Genomic DNA, 12,688 nt, shown 5'->3' on the forward strand with positions numbered 1-12,688 from the left:
CTTGGGACTCTTCAGGAGAAGTAGAGCGAAGCGATGTCGCTTGGGAAGGATGATTTTTTACAGAACGTGTATTTTCGTAAAAACGTTTAACAATTAGTAAACGTCGTTGTTCACCTTCTTTACTGGCGTAGACGTAAGCGATTATAGCCGAGTTAACAACAATTGGAGATTCCAAGCGATGCCAATTCCTTCTCCACCCGGTCTTTCCAACGGAGTGAAGGTCTTCCCTTTCCTCTGCTTTCCCCGACGGGTACTGCCTCGAATACTTTCAGACTTTAAGTGTTTCCACTATTTTTTAATTCGTTGAAATATGTGAATGTCGTCGTATATCCGCATATATCATACAGCTCATCGTTCCATCGAACGCGATATTCGCCGTGGCCAACGCGCAGGACTTCAAAGTTATAACTGTCAACAGTAACGTTAGAGCCAAGTCGCGAGTACGACGACTGTTTGTTTAATGACAGATGATATATCCTCTTGGCCTCGTTCATCACCAGACCAATTTGCTTTGCCTCCTTGTCCAGTCTGCAAAAAGCAGAACTAACAGTGCGAGTGTTAAGGCCGATGATATCAATATCATCGGCATACGCCAGCAGCTGTACACTCATATAAAAGATTGTACATGCTCGATTAAGTTCTGCAGCTCGAATTATTTTCTCCAGAAGTAGATTGAAGAAATGACATAAACGCGAGTCGCCTTGTCTGAAACCTCATTTGGTATCGAACGGCTCGGAGAGGTCTTTCCCCATCCTGGAAGAGCTTTTGGCATTGCTCAACGTCAGCTTACACATCCGTATTAGTTTTGCGGGGATACCAATCTGACATCGTGTTGTCAAAAGCAGCTTTAAAATCAAAGAAGAGGTGGTGTGTGTCGAATCTATTCTCATGGGTCTTTTCTAAAACTTGGCTCATGGCGAATATTTGGTCGGTTGTTGATTTTCCAGGTCTAAAGCCACACTGATAAGGTCCAATCAGTTTGTTGACGGTGGGCTTTAATCTTTCACACAATATGCTCGATAGAACCTTATATGCGATGTTTAGGTAGTTGGCACAGATTGTGGGGTCTCCCTTTTTGTGGACTTGGAAGAGCACACTTAAATTCCAATCGTTGGGCGAGCTTTTGTCCGACCATAGTTTACGAAGAAGCTGATGCATGCTCCTTATCAGTTCTTCGCCTCCGTGTTTGAATAGCTCGGCCTGTAATCCATCGACCCCCGCCGCTTCGTTTTTCTTCAGACGGGTAACTGCTATGCGAACTTCTTTATAGTCGGGCAATAGAAAGTCTGTTTCCCCGTCATCGATTAGGGAGTCGGGTTCGCTTCTCCTGGCGTTGTAAGTTCACTGCCATTCAGCATGCTGGAGAAGTGTTCCCTCCATAATTTAAGTATGCTCCGGGCATCGGTGAATAGAGCACCTTTGGGGGTTCTACAAAAATATGCTCCAGACTTGAAACCTTCTGTAAGCCGCCGCATTTTTTCATAGAATTTTCGAGCATTACCCCTGTCGGCCAGGTTATCAAGCTCTTCATTCATTTCGGCTTCTTTCTTTTTCTATCTGCAAATGCGTCTCGCTTTCTTCTTCAACTCTTCGTATCTATCCCATCCCGCTCCTGTTGTGGTTGATTGTAACGTTGCGAGGTAGGCAGTTTGCTTTCTCTCCGCTGCGACACGGCACTTCTCATCTTACCAGCTGATCTTTTGCATTTTCCGAAAACCAATGTCTGTTGTGATTGCAGCTTCTCGACGTCGCACCTGTGTTTGTTGACGTGAGTTTTTTGCTGCACAGAGGCGGATGCGAATCTTGGCTGCAACAAGGTAGTGAACCGAATCGATGTTAGGACCTCGGAGCGTACGCACGTCTAGAACACTGAAGACGTGTCTTCCGTCTATCACAACATGATCGATCTGGTTGGTGGCATTTCGATCCGTAGACAGCCAGGTAGCTTGATGTATTTTCTTGTGCTGGAATCTAGTACTCCAGATAACCATATTTTGGGCCCCGGCGAAGTCGATCAGCCTCAATCCATTTCGGGATGTTTCATCGTGGAGGCTGAATTAACCGACCGTAGTGCCAAAGATACCTTCTTTGCCCACCCTGGCGTTAAAGTCGCCAAGCACGATTTTAATATCGTGGCGGGGGAAGCTCTCATAGAATCGCTTCATGCGCTCATAGAAGGCATCTTTGGTCACATCGTCCTTCTCTTCCGTCGAGGCGTGGGCGCAAATCAGCGATACGTTTAAGAACTTCGCTTTGATGCGGATTGTGGCTAGACCTTCATCCACCGGGTGAATGATAGTACTAGGCGACGGAGTCTCTCTCTCACCACGAATCCCATACCAAATTTGCGCTCCTTTATATGGCCACTGTAGTAAATGCCACAAGGACCTATTCGTCTCAGTCCTTGCCCCGTCCGTCGGATTTCTTGGACGGCAGTGATGTCAGCCTTCACTCTTCACTTCACGAGGATATCAACCAGCTGTGCAGCAGCACCTTTCCAATTAAGGGACCGAACATTCCAGGTGCATGCCCTCAAAACGTATTCTTTAATTCGTTTGCCATGGTCGTAACCAAAAGGGGGGTCATTTCATCCGAGGCTTGTTGTACTTTTTCATTGGGTGCGTTTTTTACGTGGCGGGTCCCAAACCCAGCGCACAACCATACGGAGGAGATGTTTCGCCTTCAAACGAATGTTCTTAGGCTACCCAGAGGATATTTGGTCAAACACCCAAAGTCGTGAGCTTCTTGAGCCATATGTAAAAGAATCGTTTCTGGGCACTCCCAAGTGAATGACGATCAGAGAACTTTCCTCACGAAGAAGGCATCTTTGGCACTACGGTCGGTAAATTCAGCCTCCACGACGAAACATCCCCAAATGGGTTGAGGCTGATTGACTTCGCCGGGGCCCGAAATATGGTTATCTGTGGCACTTGATTCCAGCACAAGAAGATACCTCAAGCCTCCAGGCTGTCTCCTATCTTGTTGCAGCCAAGATTCGCACCCTCCTCTGTGCAGAAAAAAGCGCACGTCAACAAACACAAGGAAGGTTCGACGTCGAGAAGCTGCAATCACAACAGACACCAGAATGATTTGCTACCCGGCTTGCACTCCTGCTCTCTGAGAGCACTCGTCAACAACTCGGTATAAGGGAACTGTGGGACGGCATTTCAAACTGCAAAAGAACAGCTGGTACGACGAGGAGTGCCGTGTCGCAGCGGAGGGAAAACAAGCTGCCTACCTCGCACGTTACGATCGACCACAACACGTGCGGGATGGGTTAAATACCGAGAGGTGGAGAGGGAAGCGAGGCGCATTTGCAGACAGAAAAAGAAAAAGGCCGAAATGCGTGAGTACGAAGAGCTTGATAAGTTGGTCGACAGGGGTAATGCTCGAAAATTATTCGAAAAAATGCGGCGCCTTACAGAAGGTTTCAAGACCGGAGCATACTCTTATAGAAACCCCAAAGGTGATCTAGTCACCGATGCCCAGAGCATACTTAAATTATAGAGGGAACACTTCTCCATCCTGCTGAATGCCAGTGAACGTACAACGCCAGGAGAAGGCGAACCAGATTCTCCAATCGATGATGATGGAACAGACGTTCCATTGCCCGACCATGAAGAAGGTCGAATAGCAATTACCCTCCTGAAGAAAAACAAACCGGCGGGGGCCGATGTATTTCCGACCGAACTATTCAAACACGGAGGCGAAGAACTGATAAGGAGCATGCATCAGCTTCTTCGTAAAATATGGTCCGACGAAAGCATGCCCAACGATTGGAATTTAAGTGTGCTTTGCCCAATCCATACAAAAGGAGACCCCACAATCTGCGCCAACTACCGTGTGATAAGCCTCCTCACCATCGCATATAAGGTTCTATCGAGCATATTGTGTGAAAGATTAAAGCCCACTGTCAACAAACTGATTGGATCTTATAAGTGTGGCTTTAGACCTGGCAAATAAACAACCGACCAGATATTCACCACGCGCTAAATCTTGGAAAAGACCCGTGAAAGGAGAATCGACACACACCACCTCTTCGTCGATTTCAAAGCTGCTTTCGACAGCACGAAAAAAAGCTGCCTTTATGCCGCGATGTCTGAATTTGGTATCCCCGCAAAACTAATACGGTTGTGTAAACTGACGTTGAGCAACACCAAAAGCTCCGTCAGGATCGGGAAGGACCTCTCCCAGCCGTTCGATACCAAACGAGGTTTCAAACAAGGCGACTCCCTATCGTACGACTTCTTCAACCTGCTGCTGGAGAAAATAATTCGAGCTGCAGAACTTAATAGAGAAGGTACCATCTTTTATAAGACTGTACAGCTGCTGGCGTATGCCGATGATATTGATATCATCGGCCTCAACACCCGCGCCGTTAGTTCTGCTTTCTCCAGACTGGACAAGGAGGCAAGACGAAATATCTCCTGTCATCAAACAAACAGTCGCCGCACTCGCGACTTGGCTCTCACGTCACTGTTGACAGTTAAAACTTTGAAGTTGTAGATAATTTTGTCTATCTTGGAACCAGCGTAAACACTGGAAATTCAACGTAGGGTAACTCTTGCCAACAGGTGCTATTTCGGACTGAGTAGGCAATTAAGAAGTAAAGTCCTTTCTCGACGAACAAAAACCTTACTAACTTCTTTATTGCTAATTTCAAATTCTATAAGTCACTCATAATTCCCGTCCTGCTATATGGTGCAGAGGCTTGGACGATGACAACAACTGATGAGTCGACGTTGCGAGTTTTCGAGAGTTGCGCGTTGGCCACGGTGAATATCGCATTCGATGGAACGATGAGCTGTATGAGATATATGACGACATTGATATAGTTCAGCGAATTAAAAGACAGCGGCTACGCTGGCTAGGTCATGTTGTCCGAATGGACGAAAACACTCCAGCTCTGAAAGTATTCGACGCAGTACCCGCCGCGGGAAGCAGAGGAAGAGGAAGACCTCCACTCCGTTGGAAGGACCAGGTGGAGAAAGACCTGGCTACACTTGGAATATCCAATTGGCGCCACGTAGCGAAAAGAAGAAACGACTGGCGCGCTGTTGTTAACTCGGCTATAATCGCGTAAGCGGTGTCTACGCCAATTAAGAAGAAGAAGAAGTAGGATAATCTACTCAACAGCCGAAATCGTGTGATTATGTGTCGGTCTGAACATGGCATTAGGGTGCTTCCTTGGCTTTGATTCTTCCAAGTTGCAAGAGTACAAAATGTTTGGTTGCCCCCTAGCTTAGCTTTTCCGTACTTGTTAAAATTGATTTTGATATAAAAAAGGTTAAATTTTTAACATTTTGTTGGGTTTAATTATTGAAAACTTATATTTCCAACTAAAAATTCGCAACCCTGAATAACACTAATAAATTGACCGATTTGTTTGGGGTCTATTATATGTATATTGTGAATTTAATAAAATATATTGTAAATAATTCTCATTAAACATGTCGAACTTTGTGGGCACAACGCTGTTAACGCTTAATAGCGGTATTGCCATAACCAAAACAATAGCTATTAACTAAAATTTAGTTTTCAAACACAACTAAAAATAAATTGTTGTTGAGTTTTTGCATTCGCAACAAATGTGTTCTATTTTGTGCACTAATTTTTTTTTACACTTTTTCGTTAATCATATATTTGAATGGTTGAGTAATCTGCTCTGCTAACACTGCGAATGAACCGATAACGAATGAATGCATACATACTATATGTGAAAGTTACGCAATGAACACTAAATTAGCGCACTTCCACCCTTGCAATACAGCAACCATGTTCACGCATATCCGTAGTACTTAGGCAATCAGTCAACGTTTGAAACAAGTAGTAAAATAACTAACATTATACCGATTCAGTGAAACAAGGAGTAGGCTTGGTAAAAACAATTCAAATTGATGTGATAGTATTTATTAGTCAGTGAGCAATATCCAAGCAATGCTGTTGTTATTGTGGTATTTTTGTGAATTCATATAAAAGTATAGTATACTACTTGCTAATCGCCGATGCAGTGCTATATTTTCTAAATATAAAATAAAAGTATGAAACAAAAGTAATTCAACAAATCTTAATTGCTGATTCGTATTTATTTTGAAACCTTAAATAGTGACACTGAATATATTTCTTCTGCTTATATATGTCGGGAATATTGTTAATTTTTTGAGGCACCAAAAACAAACGTGTATATTTCATAATACAACAAATCCATGCAATGGTGATTAGCAAACAAAAAAAACAATTTATACGACAACGAGGAAGAGACCTATAAAAGCCTTAATATTAATTGACCAAATGCACAATGCTTATTAGCCAAAAAAAATTTAAATATATACAGCTGTATACACACGGAATAATGTACACGGGTAAACCGGCGCATGCGCTATTTCTACGTTCATTCAGGCAATCCTGAATAGGAGATTGTCACGTAAAAACGGAGCTGCCATGTCTAAAATGAATAATGTTATATATATAATGTTTACTTGAATGTAAACGTTTTGAATAATTTAATAATTAATATAAATTAATTTAATTAATCGCACTATTGCTTTCCCCGTATAAAAACAATTTTTAAAGTAATCTATTTTTTCATTTATATTTCTAAATGCAATTTTATTGAAAATATTTTAAACGGTTAATATCAAATTTGATACAATATACCATACACCATCAAATTGCATTAATTTTTCCTTAATTATCGAATATCTCCGTGAACCAAGAGTCAGTTCAATAGTGGTAGTCTTGGTTCTGTTGTTATCATAAATTACACAGCTATACAAAAAAAAAAATATTTTTCTTGTTGTCCTGAATATTTTAGCAGATGTTGTAGTTTTCAAATGTCTAAGTTACGGATTTATTCATCAAAGTGTTGAATATGTTGTTGATTGTTAAATATCTCATATTTTAATCAATTATCGGCTTATTATCAATAAAAATTAAAATTTTCAGTCATGATTAGAGTTCTCAGCACCTCAGGCTGCTTACAGAAAATATACGAAAAATTATGCAAAAAATCTTAAGGTTTTAATAAAAATCAAACGTGAAGCTATCAATACTTACAGTCAACAAAATGTAATTTTTACCCAAAGAATATCTCGTGGTCGTTGCAAACGTAATTCACATGCTCTCAGAAGCAATGATGTGGCGAAATTCTTAGAAATCGGTGAAGTATACCAGTAGAAGTGAATGGAAGGCTAAAACATCTACTTACATTTACTAACACAAAGATTTTCTAACTTCCGACTGACTTTAAACCGCTTATATCGGTCAATAAGTAGTAATCTTAATGAAATTCAAATAATATATCTTTCCGGTAACAGTGTTTCTTTAGAAACTGAGTCTAGTACAAAAGAAGCTTCTCCGTTCTTCGAAGTGCCTTCAAAGTTCGAAAATGAGTTTATTTTAAACACCAATGTTAATTATAGTATTTAAATGACTAAAAAATCGAAAAAATGTAAACATAGTCTACCTTATGAGAGACGCTTTAAGAATTCATAGTTGGATCTTCGAAAAAGTAAAAACTTAATATTTCGAATTATTATTCATATCGTTGTAAAAGTGATGGAGTGGATTAATACTTTGGGTTTTCTTCATATTTTGTAAGCTCCAGATTTGCAGTTTTTTTATTTAAATAAACGCAGTTTTTAAATCGTTTATAGTTGTCACCGTTAGCCATTTCAGTTGATTTGAAAAATATTTGCCTTTAGTGTTAGGTGTAGTCCCTTATCACCTTTTCAAGGGCAAGCTTGAATAGTGGGTACGAAAACTCATCCCCTTGTGGTAGGCGGGTTTTTAAAATAAATTCAGTTAATATGGAGTCTCAAATTCGTACCAAAACTCTCTTTCGTCAGTGTGGCTTTAATAAGATTTATTTTTTATGTCGGCCAAACTCATATAAGCTCTCATCCGCCTAGAAATCTATTAACAGATGAAATGTCGTTATACTATTTTCCTGAATTTTTTTTTCAAGAATTTATGTTACTATAAATATCTGTTCGATGGTGCCCCTTCCAGTTATAAATCATGATCGTTAGTCACCCATAATTTGGTTTATGAATGGGTGTAACCGTTCTTGCAGAATCATCAGATGTACATAATTGCAAAATCGACAGCTAAAACTTAGATAGTAGTAGACATTAGAAAACACAAACTAGATCGGTGCCGTTTACCAAAAATATTGCATTGTTCTGTGAAATGCTTCGAGAATATTTGTTAGCTATTGTGTACTCATTTCAAATTATGATTCGACTGTTGTTCCGTAACAACAATTAGTATAATCCATATATGCACATACGTAAACAAAAATTACTGTACCCTGGCAGTGGATGTGTGATGTTGTTTTGTTTTTTCAAGTAAAAAAAAATATTCAAATGATTCTTACATGAATATTGAATACAGCTAATGATAAGAAATATAATATTTTATACATGAATTGTTTTGACTTCTAACAAAAAACGATGAAAAGTAGCCTATGCCTGTCCCGAGGATCTAACCTGACCAATTCGGTTTTTCTTGAGTTATAAATGTATACATATATTGCAAAATCGACGCTGACCTACGTTAGGAGCTTCTGCAGGACTAAAAGAATAACTTTTCACATCTTTCTGTGTCAAGGTTCGGACGCAATGCGGGCACATAACGAAATTGCGTTTCATTTTTATAAATTGAATATGTAGCGATGTAATCGGTCTATAGTGTTTTTCACTGGAGTTTGTCTACTTTTTTGAACAGTAGGCGTATTATTCCGATTTCCCATTGCTATGGCATGCTTAATTGTTGCCACACCTGTTGAACAACATAAAAATATGACGGAGGGAAAAATGGTCCATGTGCTTATACAGTTGTGCAGGCATCTCATTACATGAGCTTCATCGAACCGTGTTTTTCTGTATTTGCATTTTGCCTAGTACATCAAGGGATGTTTTTTGAATAATATTCTCTGTCTAGCCCAGATCTTCGTCAGATTTCGCACTCATCCAAGTAATTCAGTTTTTTGTTTAATTGCGTTTGGAAAGCCTTTTCGGCGATTGGCTCGTTTAGCTTTATTATTTATTATTCCATTTTATTATCAAAATAATCCTTCTCCAATTGCAACTTTTCGTGCGCTTTTACCATTTTAAGGTCGTAATAATCGCCCACCTGTGCTGTGACCAATTTTTGATGGCCGCAATTGGAAGAAGTTGATCTTGACAACATCCAACTAGACGGGGCTACGTGCTACACAGCACGTGCAAAAAACCAAATTATTGCGAGAAAAGTTTGGAGATTCGATTATTTCAAAAAATTGTGACGTTGTGAGTTCTGATTTAACACCATTAGACTACTTCTTGTGGGGTTATTTGTTGTCATTGGCCTTTAGCAATAAACCAGACTCTCTATAATATTGAATGTGATATTCAGCCTTACGACAACATTTAGTGGAAAAAGTACTCGAAAATTGGGTAAATCGAATTCGTTCTTGCAAAAAAAGTTTTGAGGCCATTTGAATGATATTATATTCATAACTTAATTGTTTTTCACATTAAATAAAAATTTCCTTAAGGGGTTATATACAGGAAAATTTCATATCGCTTCGGTAAGTATTTTCGAAGGTACACCCAAATTTTAAAAGACGTTTCAGAATGCTTGGAAGCACTAAGTCGAAGATTTTTTCTCACCGATATATATTTTTATAAACAATTTAAGGCCGAAATTTCAGTAAAAATCAATTTTTGTTTAAGAAGCCGCCATTTTATCAAAAATTTTGTTGTGCTTATTCTTTCGACTTGCTGTACTAGATTTAACATTACTTTCATGAAATTTATTTGGCCTTCTAACTTCCAGGTCAGAGATATAGTGGTCACCGCAAAACGTCTTTTTTGAGAGGAGCTCCAAATAAATATGTTTACTAATACTAATACCAGTTCTGAAAAACTCGCCTTTTTTGGGCTTCTAACTGTATATGACCCCTTAAAAACTAGTGTATTTTTTCCTAAAGAAATGATATCAGTCTTATTGCAAAGCCTTGTACTTAATTGACTAATAGAGCGGACATTGTATTGGGAATGATGGCAAAGCATATTATTACTACATGTTGCAGTGGCTTTTGTGTTCAGTTGCAAGCTCACAAGGATTCAATCTTGTATCCTTTCAAAAACATTTATTCAGTACTAGTCTAAACCTGTGGCTCCGCTCGCTCCTTGTTGTCAAGGATATCATTTATCGTGATAACAATATAATGGAACAGTTAAATTGGTAATCTACATTATTTATTGATTTCATACATATGTAGGATGTAACAACATCTTCACAGTCTCTGTAACTTCATCGTATATCATTACACATATATGAGCCATTCCTTCAATTGGCGACATGGTTTTGTACCCGTATTCCGATTAAACAAAAAAATTACAATTTCTTTTATCTTTTAACGACCTGAAAATTGAGTGCAAAAAATTTTGATGTTATACAATTTTATGTAGAAAACTCGCAGCTTTCAGATAAAAATATTTTCTAAATCCAAAAAAAATTCAAAATCTAAAAAAATCATTTTTTTTTCCAAAAAAACAGTTTTTTGTGTTTTTCCACCAACTTTTTTTCACCGTGTTTTTGCCGTGAGGACCTTCTTCAAGACTAAAGGAATACCCGTGCAAATTTTCACGTCTTTCCGTGCTGTGGTTCGGGCGTAATGCGTGAACATACAAAAAAGGCGTTTCATTTTTATATATAAGATTTCCCATAATATTGAGTGGAACTGTCTTCTGCTTAATATTTTTGTGTTTTCTTCTAAAGAGTTATGAAAAATATGTCACAAAATGTATAAAGCTTTCATTATCAATCATATTTCATACGTTAAGTTAGTTTAAGTAATCCGATATTCGTAAAGCCATTAATGATCCGACATAGGTAGCTAGAAACACGCATACGCAACAAAGCACCTCGAGGCTGAAAAAAATTTGTTTACGCAGCAAATATCAAATTCAACTTCGAAGTCTGGTCCATTTGGACAGTGGAAGATGTATTCGTAGGACCGAATGAACCCATAGTTTTTTACTTTTATTTATTAAATCGCTTATATCACTGAATGGTTTGTATAATCCTGCAACATGTTGCTAAAAAGTATATGGTTTTTTTCATCTAACGGTTATACGTGTCACCTAAAACTAAGCGAGAAGTATAGGATTATGTTATAGGTATACAACGACAATAAATGCTCAGGATGACGAGAAAAGTTGAAATCCAGGTGACTGTCTGTCTGTCCGTCCGTTCGTGCAAGCTGAATAAAATTTGAGATATCTTGATGAAACTTGTCACATATGTTCCTTGACAAAAATGTAAGCCATAGTAGAAGGGAGTGATCCGGCCACTGCCACGCCCCCAGCGCTCTTAAGGGAAAACTCATAAAGTGCCATAACTAGGTACTAAAATAAGATATAGAACTGTAATTTTTTTAATGTACATATCTTCTACACCACTACAGCTACAAAAGCCCAATTCACTAAGAACAATTCCTATAATATTTAACTACTACTAACGGTATTGATGAAATCGGATTATAACTCTGGCCACTCCCCATAAAACGGTACTGTTGAAAACTACTTAAGGCGCGATAAATCAATAACTAAATACAACAGGGTTATTAAACTTCACCCCCAAGGTCATATAATAGGGCTTTAAAGGAGCCGGTGTAAAAAGGGACAACTGTTAGGTAAAATCACACCGATAGATAATGTAAGAGAGATAATGTAAGAGATATTTAAAGGAGGTGGTGTAAAAGTTTGACAACTGTTAGGTAAACTCATATATTACATGATCTGCTCTACCGATTTCAACCAATTTCGGTAAATAAAATATTTCTAACATTCCTGCTTAACACAACCACTTCCTATATAACTTAATTTTAAATTTCTAGTATTCCATCTTAAGACCAAAAATTGTTCAAATTCAACAAAAACTGTTCAAGCCCTTAGGTACCGAATATTTGTACCCCAGTACCTATAGTTGACTTTTTACCGCAAATATCGGTCAAGGTGTGAGATATATAATTTAAATTCAGGGAAATTTTTTCCTTACAATGATATGCCTGTGTGTCAAAAATGGGTTGAACTGTGTCAATACTTCCTTTAGCTCCTTAACACAAGGACCTATTCCCAGGTGCTTTTATACCGCTATCTCAGTGTTGTTTCTAAATGATACTTTAGATTCTCTAAGGGATTTAAATCTGAACTTTGACTTTAATTACCTCAATTGTATAAAAGTCAAAACTTTGTATTTAGTGCGGGAGAACCGTGGCATTTGTTTTGGCGGTCGACCGCAGAACAATTTATGGCAATTTATAGTAGTATATAGTTTTAAAAAGTGCCGCATGTAGACTTTTCTGTGTTTTGAAATACATATTTTTACAATATTAGATGGCCCGGTAAACTTCTAATCACATATCCTAACTTTTTTATTTAAACTGTATTTAGTTTATTTCATATTACACACATTTTTGTTCCATTTTACATAAACCGACACACACACTTACACATTCAGCATACATTCTTCTGCTTATTAAACAAAGCTTGCTAGCAATTCAAATGAATACAAAACTTAAATACATATATCTATGTGGAAGGGTATGACGAAAAGCACCTTGTAACAGAGCAATGGCTTCTCCAAAAATGCATTTGAATGAATGTATTTGTAGATTCCTCGCCATTGCGATGTTATT

At 38.4% G+C, this 12,688-nt stretch overlaps 1 protein-coding gene and 1 long non-coding RNA gene across 4 annotated transcripts in view; one reads left to right on the top strand and one right to left on the bottom strand.

The window, feature by feature from the left end:
* LOC126766081 (uncharacterized) overlaps nt 1-12,688 on the top strand; it is a 187,821-nt gene that overhangs the window by 61,895 nt on the left and 113,238 nt on the right. The window lies entirely within an intron of this gene.
* On the bottom strand, nt 6,643-8,244 carry LOC126766293 (uncharacterized). Its single transcript, XR_007668825.1, has 3 exons — nt 7,979-8,244; nt 7,057-7,914; nt 6,643-6,973 (listed from the first exon to the last, which is right to left on the bottom strand). It is a non-coding gene; the product is annotated as an uncharacterized LOC126766293 (long non-coding RNA).

Source organism: Bactrocera neohumeralis, unplaced genomic scaffold (genome assembly GCF_024586455.1).
Source record: "Bactrocera neohumeralis isolate Rockhampton unplaced genomic scaffold, APGP_CSIRO_Bneo_wtdbg2-racon-allhic-juicebox.fasta_v2 cluster11, whole genome shotgun sequence".
Lineage (NCBI taxonomy): Eukaryota > Metazoa > Arthropoda > Insecta > Diptera > Tephritidae > Bactrocera > Bactrocera neohumeralis.